The 19160-nt window shown below is 41.8% G+C and overlaps 1 long non-coding RNA gene across 2 annotated transcripts in view; it reads left to right on the plus strand.

The window, feature by feature from the left end:
- LOC142803720 (uncharacterized) overlaps positions 1-15565 on the plus strand; it is a 147607-nt gene extending 132042 nt beyond the window's left edge. For both annotated transcript variants that reach the window (XR_012894244.1, XR_012894243.1), the window contains one exon: positions 12752-15565. This is a non-coding gene — a long non-coding RNA (uncharacterized LOC142803720). The remainder of the gene's footprint in view (positions 1-12751) is intronic.
- Positions 15566-19160: the final 3595 nt, after the last annotated feature.

Below are 19160 nucleotides of genomic sequence, written 5' to 3' on the forward strand. Positions count from 1 at the left end.
TTCACCGCACTACAAGCGCCTATCATCCCCAGACCAATGGAATGACAGAGCGCTTCAACCGCACCCTTGGTGACATGCTGTCTATGTATATCTCGTCAGACCACTACAATTGGGACCGAGTGCTCCCGTTTATCACGTTCGCTTATAATACCGCCATTCAAAGCACTACTGGGTTCTCTCCTTTTTTCCTCCTTTACGGACGCGAACCTTCTTGCACTATGGACACCATCCTTTCGTACAAACCTGACTCCTCAGAGTCCACGACTTTGTCTCAAGCCGCTACATACGCTGAAGAATGCCGCCAACTGGCAAGATCATTCACAACTCAAGACCAAGGACGCCAAAAACACCACCATGACGCATCAAATAACACTACTTCCTACGATCCAGGTTCACTCGTCTGGCTGCATGTCCCTTCGGCTACACCTGGCCTTTCTACCAAGTTGGTCCCCAAGTATCACGGCCCATATCGTGTGCTACAAAAAACGTCACCAGTGAATTACCTCATCGAGCCACTGGAACCATCTTCTGACCAACGTCGTCGTGGCCAGGAAATTGTCCACGTCTCGAGACTTAAGCCCTGCTACGACCCTCCCGTGTTTACTTGTCCATAGGTCGCCAGGATGGCTCCTTACTTCGCGGGGAGTAATTGTAACGAATTAATGAATCTGAATAACGGACGCTCTGCTTTTTGGCAAGCAGCGTTACGGCTGGTTGACTCGCATCTAAAAACTACGCATTCTTTGTGCAGATTTTCAGCAAGTTTCCGTCGCAGCCTGTTCCCGTCGCTGCCGTAGCGGCCTGTTTCTTCTGGGCCAGCGTGGTTTTCGACAGGATTTAGTGCGCCGGCGCAGTCTGCTCTTCGAATCAGCGTTTTTATCGTTGAATTCATCGACGAGATCCGACGCCCGCATTTATCGTGCTGCCACGAGATCTGCTGTTACCGAGCAGCGCTTGGTGCCTGCCCCTTCAGGCCTATATAAGGACGTCGCAAGTGCTTCGTCTTCATTTGGCAAGCAGCGTTACGGCTGGTTGACTCGCATCTAAAAACTACGCATTCTTTGTGCAGATTTTCAGCAAGTTTCCGTCGCAGCCTGTTCCCGTCGCTGCCGTAGCGGCCTGTTTCTTCTGGGCCAGCGTGGTTTTCGACAGGATTTAGTGCGCCGGCGCAGTCTGCTCTTCGAATCAGCGTTTTTATCGTTGAATTCATCGACGAGATCCGACGCCCGCATTTATCGTGCTGCCACGAGATCTGCTGTTACCGAGCAGCGCTTGGTGCCTGCCCCTTCAGGCCTATATAAGGACGTCGCAAGTGCTTCGTCTTCATTTGGCAAGCAGCGTTACGGCTGGTTGACTCGCATCTAAAAACTACGCATTCTTTGTGCAGGTTTGTGGTATTCAAGTTGTCTTTTCTTATTTTTTTTTTTTTTAATTCTTAGCCGTGACTGCTGCTTTTGCCAAGTTGTTACATTGTATACTGCACTATGCCTACTAATACCGAGCTTGCTAAGCGAATAGACGCGCTCGAAAGTCTGTTCGATGGTAGGCTTGAACGTGTGGTTGCAGACCTTGTTTCTAAGTGTTCTAACAAGCTACATGAACTCGGCTTTGATCAATGCGCAACTCTGGCGGAAAGTGTTCAGCACTTAAGTGATGTTTTTGATGACATGAGGGTGAGGCAGGACGAGCTGGTGACTGCGAACCGCGCACTCTCCGCAAAAAATGAGGCGTTGGAAAAAAAAGTTGCTGATCTAGAACAGTATTCTCGACTGAATAATGTTGAGATAAAGGGTGTTCCGGTCACGCAAAATGAAGATTGCCTTGCAATCGTGAAAACCATTGGCAATGCCATCGGCTGCTCTGTTTCTCCCTCTGACTTGGACGTTGTCCATCGTGTGGCCACAAAGTCTAAGGAGAAGAACATTATCGCTCGCTTTTGTTGCCGCGAGAAGAAAGGCGAGTTTGTTCGTAGGGCTCGCAAAGCCCGTCTACGTACTGGCCAAATTGGCTTTTCTGGTTCCACTGATGCTGCTGTGTTCGTTAATGATCACCTTACTGTCGAGAACAAACGCTTGTTTTCTAAGGCACTAGCTCTTAAGAAGGAGAAGAGCTGGCAGTTTTTATGGACGGACAACTGCCAGATTAAGGCTCGTCAGACTAGCAGCAGCAAAGTGTTCATCTTAAAGTCTGAGAACGACCTTCGGGTTTTCAACTAAGTCGCGTGTTATCGATTCTAGGGACAATTCTCTCTCTCTCTCTCTTTTTCTAATTTTTTTTTTGTCCTTGACGAGTACTTGTCAATCATGTCCTTTTCTGCTGAAGAATTTATTTCGTTTCTATCTGACAATCAACGCTCTCTAGTTCATTTCAATGCACGTAGCTTGCGAAGGAATCACGACAACATTAATAGTTTCATTCACTCTACCAGACACTCTTTTTCATTTATATGTATATCAGAAACCTGGCTTTCCGATGTGGATGCTAATCTATATGGTTTTACGTCGTACAAATCTGAATACTGTCATCGTGCATCTGACAACTATGGTGGCTCAGCCATTTTCATTTCTTCTGGCATTAATTATATTCGCAGATTGGACCTTCATATTACCATCCCCTATTGCGAATCAGTTTGGATAGAAATTGAACAGCCACAGGTTACTCATAATCAAAAAAATTTAATACTCGCTTGCATCTATCGCTCACCTTCCTCCTCATTTATCCAGTTCTTATCGGCTCTTGAGACTGTCCTGAACACTCTATCAATGGAGAACAAAAATGTATTGTTGGTAGGCGATATCAACATTAACCTATTAGATTCTCATTCAAGAACTACAAGTGCCTATAATGATTGCCTTCTAGGGTACGGGTTAACGTGCCTCATCGATTCGTACACTAGATCCAACCCACGTGGCTCTAACACTCTTTTGGATCATGCTTTTTGTAACTTTAATCCTAGAGTGTCCGGGGTGGTTGATGTCGATATTACCGATCATTATCCCATCTTCATCACATTTGATAGCCCTATAACTCAAATCAACACAATTTTTACTGCACTGCGATTTGACAAAGACAATTTCATCAGTGCAATTTCAAACTGTGACTGGTCCAAAGTTAGCTCGCAAGCTGATCCACAATCAGCGGTTGATACATTTTCTTCTTTATTCTCAGAAGCTGTTTCTTCTAGTACTCACACTATTGCTTATAACAAGAAATACCAAGAGCCTCAAAGCCCTTGGATGACATCTGCCTTATTAACCAGTCTCAGAAAGAAGGATAACCTCTATAGGAAAGTTAAGAGACAACCCTTTAATATCGCCTTGGCACTTCGCTATAAAAGTTACTGTAATACTCTTAACTCTTTGCTAAAACTTGCCAAGAAACGCTATTATAATGAGGAATTTATAAAGAACAAAAATAATCATAAAAAACAGTGGAAACTGCTCAATGAATTCTTGAATTCGCCTACAATTAACTCGCCCATAACGAAAATCACTCACCATAACGCTACTTATTGTCACTCTGACGACATTGCTAATGCGTTTTCTGAGTATTTTTGTTCGTCATCCAATTCCTCAAAAAATGTTCCTTCACCTAGTTTGCCGCGCTTACCTCACTCATTTTTTCTCTTTCCCTCTTCCTCTGACGAAATAGTATCAGCTATTCGTAATCTTAAAAATACTTCTCCCGGTCTGGATAACATTTGTGCACACCATTTAAAGATGGTGGCTCATATAATTTCTCAGCCCTTAACCCATATAATCAATCTCATTTTTTCTAAAGGTTCTTTTCCTGACTCATTAAAGCGTGCAAAAATTATACCAATTTTCAAGAAAGGCGATAAAGATGATATTAAAAATTATAGGCCTATCTCTATTCTTCCATCATTAAGTAAACTAATTGAACAACTGTTTGTAAAGCGTCTTAGTTCTTACCTTTCGAAATTTAATGTTATAAAACCTTCCCAGTTTGGTTTTCGTCATGGAAGCTCCACTAACCTTGCTCTGCTTTCTTTGACAGACTTCATCAAACATTCCATTGATACTGGTAACTTCTCGGGTTCAGTCTTTTTGGATTTAACTAAAGCCTTTGACACGCTCAATCACTCCATTCTTTTCAATAAGTTAGATTCTTATGGTATTACTGGACCAGCTTTAAATTTTCTGAAAAGTTACCTGTTTAACCGAAAAAATGTGGTCTTTACAGGTGGCTCTTACTCTAACATTAAGATTACCAATCAAGGTGTTCCGCAGGGGTCCATTCTTGGCCCCCTCCTATTCATTATTTATATTAATGATCTCCCTGACGTCATTTGCTCTGCACATTGTGTTTTGTACGCTGACGACACCACAGTATCATGTAAGGCCAAAACAGTTCCATCTTTAATATCAAAACTAAACTCTGTACTCAGCGATGTAGTTTTATGGTGCAACAACAATGATCTAACGATAAACCCCTCTAAAACTCAGTTCATGGTTTTCAGGTCTGCTCATAAACATTTGTTAACTTCTGCTGCTATAACTATGGGTCCTAATACTATCCATGCTTGTGATACTGTTTCTTTTCTCGGTGTACGTTTAGACATAACCCTTAATTTTGGTCTACACTTATTAGACATAAAGAAAAAGACTGCTTTTGGTATTCGTGCATTGATTAAAGCTAGGCCATATTTTTCCACTAATGCATTACTATCGCTCTACTTCTCATTTATTCATAGTCATTTTAACTATGGCATAATTACCTGGGCCAACACCTATCACTCGTACATCTCATCTGTACAACATATACAGAACCAAGCAATCCGCATTATCACTTTCAGCCCTCGTCGTTCGAACGCTATTTCTTTGCTTAGACAATACAATATTCTGTGTATTAGTAGGTTATTTGAATTTCATTGTACTTGTTTGTTCTTTAATATAATTCACCGTCGGCTACCCTTCGACCTCATCAACTGTGACTTATTGATAAACACTAACCGCACTCGCTTCGCATTGGAGCGAAATTTATTACTACCCCGAGTTTGCACTAATTACGGCATAAAGTCTTTGTCATTCACAGCTATTTCATTATGGAACTCTATTCCACCAAATATAAAGTCTCTATCCAACTTGTATACATTCAAAAAAACTTTGAAATTATATCTTCTATCACTATAAATTATTCTATGTTGTCCTTTTTGCATTTTGACTTAGCGATTGTATTTGTTGAAGTTGTGATTATTACTATGTTTTATCGCTTCGTTATTTTTCTATTGTTGCTTTATAGCATTGTTTTGTTAATATTACATTGTCTTGCCATTTGCCTTTGCACTTGTTTACATGCTTTCTTCATCGTGGGTCCCCCTACAGTCTTCGGACTATGGGACCCTAGTCTGTAAAACGTCTTCTTCATTTTATGTATCGCCAGTCTGTTAATAATAATAAACTTCAAACTTCAAACTTCTGCTGGCAATGAAGAAGACGACGATGATCGGTGGCTGCAGTGGTAGCTCGCGCTCGCCGTTCGCCATTAGCCAGACCTGCCTGTTAAAGCTCATTTTGCCAAGCTGCGTCTTAACCTTTCTCGACGTACAACACCTCTATTTTATTATATATATATATATATATACATATATATATATAGATATATATATATATATATATATATATATATAGATATATATATATATATATATATATATATATATATGCCGCTGTGATAGCTCAGTGGTTAGAGCATTGAACGCGTTATTCGAAGGTCGTAGGTTCGATTCCTGCTCACGGCTGGTTATTTTTTCATCCACTTTTCTTTCTTCTTATTTACATTCAATTGGTTCTAATAACTTCCCCTGTACATTCCTTGGCATTACTGTCTGTTAGATCTCATTATTATTGTGTTAAAACACGGAAAAACGAGCCCTTAGGTATACACTTCTTTCTCTTATTTTATATATATATATATATATATATATATATATATATATATATATAATATTTATCCTTGTTGTGCCATATCCCTTCCCTATATATATATATATATATATATATATATATATATATATATATATGTGACGCTAGATGCGGGAGACGTGGCCTGGCTCATACGCCATGTTTATTCTGTTCTGCACTTCTTCCTCATCTACCTCTACCAACCATCGGTTCATACGTCACACGATTCCCCCTCCCCCGAAAGAAGGCATGAATTATGAACAAGAAAAATTAAACAAGGAGAGGTTGAAAAGTCACGAATGTCAAAAGTCACAATTGGTTCTATGCTTCAGGGGAGTTCCGTAAACTTTCAAAGACTTCAGGAGATAGTGCAGCAGTCTGGTTTACGCAGGAGTTCTGGTGGTCGAGGCTGACTGTGGCGTTCTGGAGAAGATAACCGCGTCCTGCACAACTGCACTGACCATGACACGGCTTCAGCAGCTGCGAAGAACCAACGATGCTGGACGTCCTTGTAGAATTTGAAGGTCGGACGTCGTAGGCGCCGAGTTTTCTGCCGCGGGTGCTGTATTCTTTGTCGTGGCTGAGACAGAAGCATTGCTTCAGGATTGGGTTCACGAGATCCGAAGTTGATGATACAATGTCTATGTACCTGCAATTTGCAAATGGGAACGTTCAGTCTCTTTCGTGGTTTTCTGTGGTGGTATCTCCATCGGTAGGAGAATACACGAAGCCTTGATATCTCGTACAGAAGACTTCTTTGACGTTTCCTTCTACGAATATGGCTCAAATGTTGACTTGGTCTTTCCTTTAGTTGGTGTCGTTTCTGACGACCATCCTTAAGCCACAGATCTGCTTGTGATCTCATTTTAGTTCGTCGTTGTGCTTGATGTAACTGCCGTAGTTTCCGGAGTTCTTTGAGTACTTGATGGCACTGCTGATGTTGCGGAATCTTACGAGGTGGTACTCGTTTAGTAACACGAGCCTGCTTTTTCTTCATAGTTGATGTGACTAGCAGATAGTTGGTTGTCGTTCGGTTGTCGCGATTCTCGAAAGAAAATGAAGGTGGTGCACTAGAATCGACAGAGAAGTCTTTGGAGGCTCTTGCAACGCCGTTCTTAATAGACGCTTCTGGTACAGGGCAGTGCTTGAGAGTTGATTTTTCCGAGCCTACTGTGTTTTTTGGACTCCTAGGTGGCTGGGAACTCGACGGCGACACTGACAAACGCTTGATTTGGTCGGATTTTGCTTGGGATTGTTTCTCTGTCTGCGCAACTTTGCAGGTTGACTGTTCTGATGCATGAATATGGACGGTAGAGCCTGGGCTTGGCTGAGTATATTCGGAGTTCCTCAGCTGTATACCAACCGTAGCGAGCGTGTGAGGCGTGAGGTGGGCGTTGTCAGTAACTGAAGAGCAAAGTGACGAAAAACCACGTGGTGGGCCAAGTGTACGATGCGGGGAGTACAGTGCACTGGATGGTTCGGTAACACGACTCCTATGGTGCAGTAATGGTGTAGAGGTCAATTGTCGTGCCGTAGCAAAACAAGGTGGAAGATTAACTCTTCGTGGAAATAGACCTTGATGCCTTTCAGTGAGCGGATGTTTGAAGAGGTCTTGTCGGAATGGGAATGGCCGACTCGATTTGGCTGTTTTAGTGCTTGAAGACTGCTGGTGGTTGTGACAACTGAGATCGATTGCCTTCAGATCACGGGTTGTAAGTGAATCCTTATCGTAATCTTTAAATCGAATGATCATTTCTTCTTTGATTTTTTGCCATGATTCTTCGTTGTCGAATATGTGGGTGAGGTAAAATTTAAAAGCCTCATCAGTGACGTAGTCGGTAAAGTTGGTGACCATCTCCCGTTCCGACCATGATGCAGCGGTAGCGTGGAGCTCGAACAGGTCGAAACAGTCCTGTACAGGTCCATCGTCCGCTGCTCCGGTGTACTTGGGGATGGGAAGGTCGGTCGATGATTCCGTCATGATGCTCGCCGATGTGTATTGCTAGATTCTGGTTTGGTAGTTCACTTATGGTCAGGGTGTCTTGCGGAGAACCTTGTCGATGATGTGCGACTAATGAAGGGGCTGCCAGGTCTTCATCCTGTCGACTTGTGTGACGCTATGATGAATGGGCGACGTGGCCTGGCGCATACCCCATGTTTATTTCGTTCTCACTTCTTCTTCCTCTGCCTCTACTACCCATCGCTTGATACGTCACACACACACACATATATATATATATATATATATATATATATATATATATATATATATATATGAGTGTGTGTGTTTAGAGTGCAAGATCAGGAGAAAAAGAAAAGGTGGAAATCTTAACCAGTTAAGAATTGCTTATTGCTTGTATAGGGCGAAGGAACAGGGGGGGAGGGCGTTCAATATAGATATAAGGAGAAATCGGGAGTCTTAAAAAATCTTCACATTCCATCAAGTGAATTCGTGAATTATATTGGGCAAATCATACGTAACTTAGCGGTAATACTTAACGAGTCGCCTATCGTATCGCGGCGTGTTCAGTATGCGTGTTCTAGACACCTGGTTATTTATATTTATCTGCAGTTATTGAAATATTGTAAAGTATCACCGAAGAGATACGAGCAGCAAACTGGCCCAGTTATTAACGGTATTTAACCAGAGATTTATCTGCAACATGAACACTACGTTTAAATGCAGCAGATAAATTGTCTACAGTTGCGTCGATATTTTTCGTGCCCTTGAAAAATGTTATAGCTGTCTCCTTCCAGTATATGGTTGTTTTTTTTTTCAGGCAATTTAACAATGGGAGAGTTACAAAGGTGAACGATTAATGAAATTTAATTTGAGTGCCACAAACTACAAGGGCACCACGTTAGTTCCCTGTTGTTCGACAACGCTTGTGTGCTAAATTGTGTGCCAAGACGGTTGCGAAAGCATTGCGACCGAGTTCAGGGGAACGGGTACTGGTGGGTACTACCATGACAAATTGGAAGAATCATTGGAGATCGCGGCGGCGTTCAGTGATTAATGACGCCACTCACTAGAGACCCCCGCGGGTCGATCGAGTGTCCCTGTGCCATTGTGGCACACCCCCGCTGAGTCGCGCCATCCACCCAAGATCGAACACCGTTTGACAAACCGTATCTGCTCTGGGGTGTCGTAGCATGCTTTATAAACGCGTCCCATAGTGAATATTTTACATATATTTTCCTCTGCTTTCATATGGATATCCAAGAAGAGCACCTACGCGAACATTATATATTGTTTCGGTCGACGGTTGCGTGAAATCATGAAACTGAGTTTCAAGATTATTTTATGTCTACTTTACTCAGTATTTCTATTAGTTTCTTTACCTATAAAATTTATGCGCGCTGAAACACAAAGATAACAATTGCCTTTAATGAAATTTAAATTTCCGATGTTTAGATTAATGTGTACGTTTTTGAGATAATAGTGCGGATCTCATGTTTTAATGGCTTTATAAAGTGACGATGGCTTTTGATTTTTGCGTTAGGATTTTTATGGATACTCGAAGTACATTCTCGCCGTCACCGTAATATTCTGAATTGACATTCTTATGTGATTCCTAAAGAGAAAAGAAGAATAATTGATTGATTTGATTGATATGTGGAAATTAGCGTCCCAAAACCACCATATGATTATGAGAGACACCGTACTGGAGGGCTCCGGAAATTTTGACGACCTGGGGTTCTTTAACGTGCACCCAAATCTGAGCACATGGGCCTACAACATTTCCGCCTCCATCAGAAATGCAGCCACCACAGCCGGTAATCGAACCCGCGACCTGCGGGTTAGCAGCCGAGTACCTTTGCCACTAGACCACCGCGGTGGGGCATAGAGAAAAGAAGAGAAAAGTGAGTGCCGTAACTGCCTGCATCAGAGTGTGACACCTCAACAGTTGCTCACGGGGGATGGGGATAAGGAGGGATTGTAAGAATAAGATTAAAGGTATAGAGATAAAGAGGGGGAAGGAGAGAGCGTGGTGCAGGGACAGCGACGCCCAGAAGCAAGGTGAAGATAGGAAAGATGGATACAGTCGCTGGAGTCCGAGGACGGGGCATCACTCAGTGAGAGCTCTTGTTGGCGGCAGGAGATGGCGTAGGGCAAGCCTGTCAGCAAGAGCTGCGCTGTCGTCAGAGATCGCGGGGGCAGAACCGGTTGGCATGAAATCCACAGAACGAGTCCAATGGATATCATCGCTCGATGCGTCGCATGAACTGTGTGGCATTGAAAGCTTGCGAAGTGCACCCGAAACGCGTTGACTGGTTCCTTCTCATAAAAGTGTGTGTAGGTGAGCCCGAGGTTGGGAAGGAAAGGGGGCTTGTTGCATATTTCGGGCAGATGCTGTACCTGTGATCAAATTAACCGTCTGTGTTATTCGTTTTATCTTTTTTCGGTTACGCAAAGTGACGTGGTATCTACTATTCGCAATGTTCGCAAAACGAGCCCTGGATTGAATGGTATTTCAATGCGCCATTTTGAAGTGGTAGCTGACACAGTTTGCTAACCCCTAGGTGTAATAAATAATTCAATCTTCAAAACTGTTGAAATTCCGCAGGTATTAAAACGCGCTAAGTTGATGCAGGTTCTCAAGGAAGGCAACAGTGAGCTGCTGTCAAACTACCGTCTCTATACTTTTTTTTCCTCCCTCAGTGAAATGGGTGAAAAGTCATGCCTATCCAGACAAACAAAATACTTAGATAAATCCTACATAACAGACTCTTAGAGTTCGGTTTTCAAGCAGGAAGTTCTACCAATTTAGTATCATTTTGTCTAACACATTTTAATGAAAACAGTTTTGATAGAAAACAAATTAGTTGGTTCCGTCTTCCTAGAACTTATAACTAAATTTGCTGACACCATTTTTCACACAATTTTGTGTCGTAAACGAGAAGCCTATGAGATCATTGGCCCTGCTATATTATGTTTAGAGCATTATTTAGGTGACCGAGAGCTCGTGGTGTATGCACGTGAAACATTGCCTGCTCCAAACATTAATAAACAAGGAGTACCACTGGGTTCAATATTGAAACCATTGCTTTTGTCCTTTAAATAATGATTTGCCGGACGCCACTCACCTATGCCGCTAAGTATTCTACGCAGACGACACAGCAATACATCTGTATCTGATCAATCTAGTGTTCTTTACTAAATAAGCTAAATGCGGCACTTGATAACTTAATTAAATAATGTAACAATATTGAACCACTCATTATTATATTTAAAACTAAATGTTTGGTATTACATCCACATCAAAAGCCTTTGATTCTCTTTGCTTACTATTAGCAAATCATTTTATTACCATAGAAGACTCTGTGGTATTTGTATTCCTGATTTTCCACAGCCCGCTGAAGTTTCGTTTTCACATTGATCGTATTAAAAAAAAGTGGGCCTTCAGTATCCGTCCGCTATTCAAGGCACGCCAGTATTTTTCACCTCCTGCATCACTTCCACTGTGATTTGCATTTATTCATTACCATATCAACTATGCCTTAATCACTTGGGGTAGTAATATATAATATTGTAATCTTCATTCTTTTGAGTGAATATAAAATTAGGCTATACCAGCGCCTCCTCAATTTTTTCAGTCCCCGGGTGAACGCTCTCGTCCATGCTATCCTCGGGCCGTCGAAGGCGCAGTCCGCCTCCGCTCGCCTCTGCCGCGTGGCAAGGCTGCGCGAAGACTACGAATAGAATTACTGTATATGCTACCTTTAGGTAGCATGCTACCTGAAGGTAGCATATACAGTGACTATAACTACGGAAAGCTGGCACTGAACGGCAGCACAGGATAGAAAGCTCGTGAATTGAAGCTTTCGTGCACGTTTATTTACTATCCGGCTTCTCGCAGGCTTTCACGGGTAGAGGAGCTTGAAAAGTAACGCAGACATAGTGGTGAACTGTTTTCACCTTGATGGCAACAAAGAGATGCTTGATAGGCTTCGATTGAATCATGTATGACGCTTTTTTTTTATCAGTCTTCCAGTCTACATACGCTGAAAATAAATGCGATACAGCAAAGAAGGTACGCATACCATGTTCGTGTTTATTTCCATGCCCACCTCATGTAGTCCGCGGGCAGATTGCCATGCCGTGCTGCTGGTTGGATACTTTCATTAGAGGTTCACGGTAATCAAGTTTTATTTTCTGTTTCAGGTCATTACAAACTTATTGTTTGCATGCCTCAGTATGTAATACTGTAGGGTGCCGTTGGGCATATCAAACAGAAAGAAATCAGAATGTCTTTTTTTTTCACTAGTGATGAAGAGAAAAAATAACTCACAGGCTTCCTTCAGTATTTACCTGAGACAACTCAAAGGCGAGAACCATCCTCTTTTTCTTCTTTTTAAATGTATTGAAGCTCCTTGCTTTCCTCCGAGGTATTCTTGCGGCTAACATGGATTTCTCACTGCCACAAAGATTGCAGACATTGCTACCATTCTGTCCTTCAGCTGGTTATGCATTGCCTTCATGATTGGCCTATTTCAATCATGCGAAGAGGTAATATAATGACGTCACGTTATGTGATCTTCCGACATGTCCCAAAGCTTTATTATCTTTGACGTCATGTGATGCCACGTTCACGTAATAATCATTGCTTGGATAACTCATATTGATGCCGCCAACGCTAGACGAACTGGGCAATCATTTTCCGCTTTAGATGACGTATCTGAGGCTTTCGCCTTAATACACTGTGCGGCTGTCGTTCCCTCAAACTGCAGCTGCAACTGATTTCGGAGAAGGGTGTTTGCAGTTCACCGAGCGAGATAATAGGCCTCTTAATACATTTTCAAGCTACATTCATCGTTCCTCATAGGTATGGCCGACACCGCCGACTGTGTACACTGCGGAGATGAAGAAGCCATTCGACATATCCTGTGTGGCTGCCCGAAATATAACCTGGAAATACAACAGCTTTCTAATATACTAAACAGGTTAGATGACCATCTGCTGTGAGAAGAAAGTATACTGCGCCATCGTCATGACTCATTATCACAGAAGAAAGCCGTGTAAGCGCTACTGGGCTTCTTGCGAACTACTGGCCTGTCGGAACATCTCCGAGTGGACTGATTTTGTGTGTGCGTGTGTGTCGGTGTTTTTCTCTTATTTATTTTTAACTCTCCCTTTCTCTTTCAACCCCCTATTCCCCAACCCTAGTGTAGGGTAGCATACCGGATACTAGCATCTGGTTAACCTCCCTGCCTTCCTATTTTTCTGGTTTCTCTTTCTTTCAAGCCACATTCAAATATGTAGCTCTTGTTTAAAACACGTAAATTTCAAGATTTGTTACAAGTGGTGGCTCTAGAATATTCTTCAAGTTTGCAAGCATGGCAATTGTTGTCACTGAACATGACCACGCTGCATCCGAACAGACAACGAATGAGTATCTGTAGCAACGCTACCTCGCAATCACTTTCGTTTTCAACGCTAGTATTACGTCCCGAAGCTGGATAGCAGCCCATGCGCACCACAAGAGTTAACTGCGAAACAAGCGACAATTGATTCCAGTACCGTAATGAATGCGTGTTTAAGCCCGAGCAGAGGGCCCCATGAGGCAAAAGCGTTCAGGTCGACCGGCATCTGGCCTCTACTTTGCTGACTACTGAATACTTGAGAACAAAAAAAAAGTAACAGAGCTGAGGAGCTGCATATTGCAGCTACAACAATTCGTCAACAAATATAGACCAGGTTAAGCAACCTACAACACACCTCATTTTACACGCTTGTCACATGGGCTGATGTTGAGTGTTGGCATTACATTTTAGATTGAACAACAGCGTCTGTTTAAAAGATCATCCATGGTAGCAGGAATCGCCCCACGTATGCAGCTAATTTTCATTGTTTTTCATTCCGCCACGACTTCATTGCTTTAAACTCTGAAATGGTCAAATCATTCTTCTTGGCAAAGTTCCTCAATGACTGGAAGTTTTTTCTCTCAATGGCAACACATGTAATACTCAAAAGCTTTACCAAGGAAGCGAGTGATCAGGCATATCATTAGAAGAAGTCAGGTGGCTGTGCTATTTAGCGCATGGACTCTAGACTTGCGTATAATGTGCTACACCACTAGACAGTAGCAAATATTAGTGAAATTTAGGCAACAAACATTTCAGTATTAGCTCCTAGCAATAGCTGGTTGCAAAAATCAACTTTCAGTCAAGCGAGCATAACGGTGACAAAACGATTTCCCTTGGATGACTGGCAGGTGTCCTCTGTTTTCGGCCTAGCAGACGATGCGCCTGCCCCGCGATTAAGTAGCAACGAATGACAGATTCCGTTGAAGTGGGCTGGGTGCCTGGATCGACAAACGCGTCGCAATTCTCGTTCACAACTTTTCATTATACTTGAAAACGCACGAATACAGTCAAAAACTGAATCGTATAGCCGCTTCGAATGCAGCCACTGTATTGGTTTGCGCAAGGTTGATGCGATGGTCAGTATACTTCCTTGGCGGCGCATCATAAGCTATAATTCTTCGCGTTCAGATGCATTCAGCCTGCTATATTATAATACGTTAGGATGATTTGGCCTACTATGTCTATTTTTGTAAAGGTTACTTCATTTCTAGCTCTCCTTCGAATATTTTGAATGCAGCTTCCTCAAGAATACTAACCCCATAAAGTTCGCTTCTAATCATGATTACTTGCTACCACTCATTCGCACTAATAACAGTAAAATAACATGTAAGTTCTTTACCATTTAAGCTTTGTAGTAGTTTTCCCGTTCAACCCAAATATATGCGCGCATTTTCACTTTTTAAACATCTTTAAAATTTTTCCTATTAACTGCTGATTGCTCATCTTATTGTATATATGTATTTTTCACTTCTTTGAATTTCTTTACTTGTCCTTATTTTTTTTCTTATGTGATTTATTCAATTTTTTATCTTTTGTGCAATTTTCTACTTTTATTCTGTACAATTTTTGTATGTTGTATTTGACTGCGCGTTGCATTACTATGCCTATAGTATCAACATTTTGCTTTTGATTTTATTCTATTGATTATACTTCACTTTCTGTTTCACCTGTTCTGGCATGCTGCGGATTGTTTTGCTTTGTGTATGGTTAATATTACCACCTGCTAGTCTTCCGCCATTGGTTCTTCATTCAGTTTTTTCGTAGTTTAAACTTAGGGTCCCGTTTTTAGTATTTATACACCGGGAACCTCATCTGTATACAAGGAATGTGTAATTGATGCTCGTATAACCAATAAAATTTAAAATCAAATGAGGGCTGGTGCGCGCTCACAATCTCGACACAGATCGGCAGACAGCTTCGTACGAGCTTGGCTCTCACTGCTAACTTCTCGTGAGAAGGATAACAGCACGAAAACCACTCCGCTATAGCTGAAGCGGCCGCATTATCTAACGCAAGCCATACTGCTGGGTTACGCCAGACCAGATCCCAAGAAATGATGCGCTATAATAGCAATGATATTGGCAGTTCGGCGAACGAAAACCGTAATGATATTATGAGGCCCACCGTCACAGGAGGCTACGGACATTTTCACCATCTGGTGTTCTTTGACGTGCACTAACGTCACACCCTACGCGCGTCTTTATACCATTTGGCCTTTACCAAAAGCAGTAACCACGGCTGGGATCAAAACCGTGACCTTCGGTTCAGCAATCAAGTACTCTAATGTCTACACTACAGCGTAGGTCGGGTGCAATAAATGTTACACCTATCCTGTGTAAAATTCTAGTTTGTCGCTATTGCATGCCATGCTTCGCTTTGCAGAGAAACGGTTTTTTTTTTTCAGAAATGTACGTCTGTATGTGGCACGTTCTCCCGTTAGTAATTGTATCTGTTTTTGCAGCGGAAGTGTGCTGGCGCCTGCCTTTTTAAGGCACGGCCAATTAATGCGTTTCGATGGATAACTTCTATGGTTTAGCGACCTATCGAAGAATGCTCCTCTTATGTCGCCTACCTTCCGCTGTACATAAGAAAGGCATAAAGAATGACGCGTCTTCACTTCAGTCAGATGACTTTCTGGCGTTGTTTTACTACAAATCACAAGGTTTTTATGGAAGATAATATTTTATGTGTTTATAGAAGCCCTTGCTCCTACTAATGTGCGAAACACGCTTCAAAACCTTTTTCGAAAGTAAGCAGTCATGATTTTCTTATAATCAGCAAATATGCTAGCAACATATTGCACAGGTATACAATGCCAAACCTGATACTTAATCAAAGCTGTCATGTGTTATTTCACTGAACATAATTTTGAGCTTTATTACGGGTAGTGCTGAAGAATGAACAAGATCTATTGTCGAGTAAAGTGGCTAATCGCTCCTCTTGCGGACCATTGAAGGTCAAGTTCAAAGCATGGACCCGAAGCGGGAGCTTTTTTATCACGGCTTTATTTTGGGGACTTCGCGCTTTCAATAAATGCGGGGACACCTGTTGTGAACGCTGCACAGGTATCGAAGCCGGAGTTTCTCACCTCGGGAGAGTTAATTACGCTTTCAGTGACAGGCTTCTTACTCGAAATATGTTACCACAGTAAGGTTGAGCACTAGATTTTGCGTTTAGCGCGCGTAGTATGAAGTGTGGTTCAGTTAGAATTAAAAAAAAGAAGACAAAAGAAGAATGGCAAGCATAATAATGGGCCTCGGGGCAAACTCGAGTGGATAGTAATTGCGGATACGCCAATTCATCTTCTATAGACAGCAGCGAACAGTTTCGAAAGCGGCTAGCTCGTTTTAAAATGTACTGTCACTTCCGCGACCACCCAGTACGTTACTGGAGGTTTTGTGTGAATATACACCAGCGGGTTCAATAGGCGTGGAAGCTTATACCGTTGAAAATGACGTTGATGTTCCCCACAAACTCCTCAGCGTCGGTTTTGTTTCAAAATATTAGTTAGTTCCTAATCGAATCTATCGAGACATACACTTCACAAATAGCTATGTTTTAATCCGTGTGAAGTAATTTGAATGATCTCATTTTCAAGAATATTTTAAATATATTCTTAGTATATATTGTTCAGAAGTATTATGCATGAGTGGATCTTTTTTAGCTCCGAGGTTGAGTTGAGTGGAATGAACTTTGTTTGTACAACGGTTGTTGCTGTGCCCAGGCCTAGGCCGCCGAAGAAATTCACTATTCTTTAAAAAGTGCAGAGATGTGGCAGTAAGCTGAAAAGAGCAGCGGAAAATACGCTTTAGTACAAAAGGTTATCAGGATAAAGCTGCGCTTTTTGTGGTAGTTATTTACAAGCAACGTGGAGGTAAGATGCTACGAAATATAGAAGAAAACAATACTAAAGAAATTGTCAGTTACTTTACTTAATTACGCATCTCTTGAGGATACCATTGCATATCATAGCGCGCATGTTGTCCCATTGTTTACAAAAAATTTTCCAATAGTGCAAGAATTAATGCAGCTGATGATACTGACGTTCAGCAAAAACGTTACTATATATTCTATCGATATTTCTGAGCAATGCCGATTTGCAGGCCTTTGAGTAGCATCACATTCACCGGCATTTTTTCTTATTATTCTCCATAATTCCTTTCTCAAGCCACGCAGGGTCAACCAGTTCGTGTTTTTGTTTTGTTACTTTGCTAGAACTGCAAAAATACACATACTTGTCAAACCATCTATTTCTACCACCAATCATACGTTACAAGTAAGAGCGTTGACTAAAAGCAAATTAGAGAAACATCAATATATATATATATATATTTATATATATATGGTCATGTGAATCAAAGAAGAATGGAAGGGTGGCTGCTTGGTAAAACTGTGCAGAAATCACGTCTGGTATTTCGCTTATTTGGACCAAGTGAAGGCCTGCACACTAAAGACATCGTGGGAACCAATGTCTGCTTTACGAAGAGCGCTGAGAAAAACAAGAAACATCAGCAGAAAATAAGGCGCTCGTTTGTTGTTGTTTTTTTTTTGTATTCTGAGAGGTCGGTGAGAGGTTCTTCCATAGATCTCGCAATACATGACCAATTTTAGTGGACCAAAATGAATTTTCCTTCTCATTATCGGAAAAATTTGATGGGCTGGTAAAAACACACGTGTTTTGACCCATTGTTAACTATTTTTATGTCAGTAATGTAAGGTGTTTGTGGCCAACTTCTGCACTTCTGCACATATTCATCAATCACGTTCGCCAAAACTTGCTCAATCGACACCTAAAGTGATCCATATGGTCTTCATGTTGCGCGGTAAATTTTTTCGCTGGCCCTCCCTAAAGGGACAACTCCCTTCGTGTCAAAACTGCTTGCAAGTAATTTAAGAGGGAAACGTGATATCACAAATAGCCTGCTCAAACATGCATCCCGAACCACGTATGGAGGTCAAGTGGTCGTTTTCTGGAGGTCACGGCTCTTATACCTTCATTGGCATAAATAAAGAGATACATAATTGAAGTATTTCATTGAGCAAATGCTTTGTTTCTTTTACATAGATTGGTTAAATATATGCAATAAAAGTGAAAAACAATCTTAGCATGGAATTAGATTTCGCACGCGTGACATGAGGCAGTGAGCGATGGAAAGAAATATGATAGGTGTAACCTTACTAGACAAGAAGAGAGCAGAGTGGGGCAGTGAACATTGCGGGGTTAAGTATATCAGTTGAAATCAAAAAGTAGGAACGAACATAGACCGGGAACGTAGCGCGTAGGCAGGATAAGTGCTGGTCATTAAGGATAAGTCACTATAGATTCCAAGAGAAAGCAAACGCTTTAGGGGGAGACAAACAATTTGGTGGGCAGATGATAATAAAGAGTTCGCAAGTGTAAAGTGTCAGCAGGAGGCACAAATTATAGGTTGGCAGGTAGCATGTCTAGCTGTTTATTTGTCCTCCTGTGGAGTGTCGTGTTTCAAAGGGACAGATTTCAGTTTATTATATGGGTAAACTCCTCCCAATCACTGCTCGTATGTGTTGACAGTATTCAAAATAAGCTAATAAATAAATAAATAAAATATAGAATAGGTCTTCGCACTGACATTAGCGTAGTCAGTATCATGATTATGATTATGAAAACCTCTGACAGGCTGATCATTCTCGCTAGGCAGTGTGATGCACTATACATCAGTTTATAAAACATTTATTGCATAGAGGACAATTCGCTTAGTGGTCAGACACTGATGTAAACAGGAGTACGAGAGGAAACTGAAAGGGCTTTGCCGCATGTAGGCGGATCGTTACTCCTCACCAGATGCGCCAAGACAAATAGTGCACCAGGTGGTGCAGATCGGAGGTCGT

The sequence above is a fragment of the Rhipicephalus microplus genome, chromosome 1 (assembly GCF_043290135.1).
Source record: "Rhipicephalus microplus isolate Deutch F79 chromosome 1, USDA_Rmic, whole genome shotgun sequence".
In the NCBI taxonomy this organism is placed as follows: domain Eukaryota; kingdom Metazoa; phylum Arthropoda; class Arachnida; order Ixodida; family Ixodidae; genus Rhipicephalus; species Rhipicephalus microplus.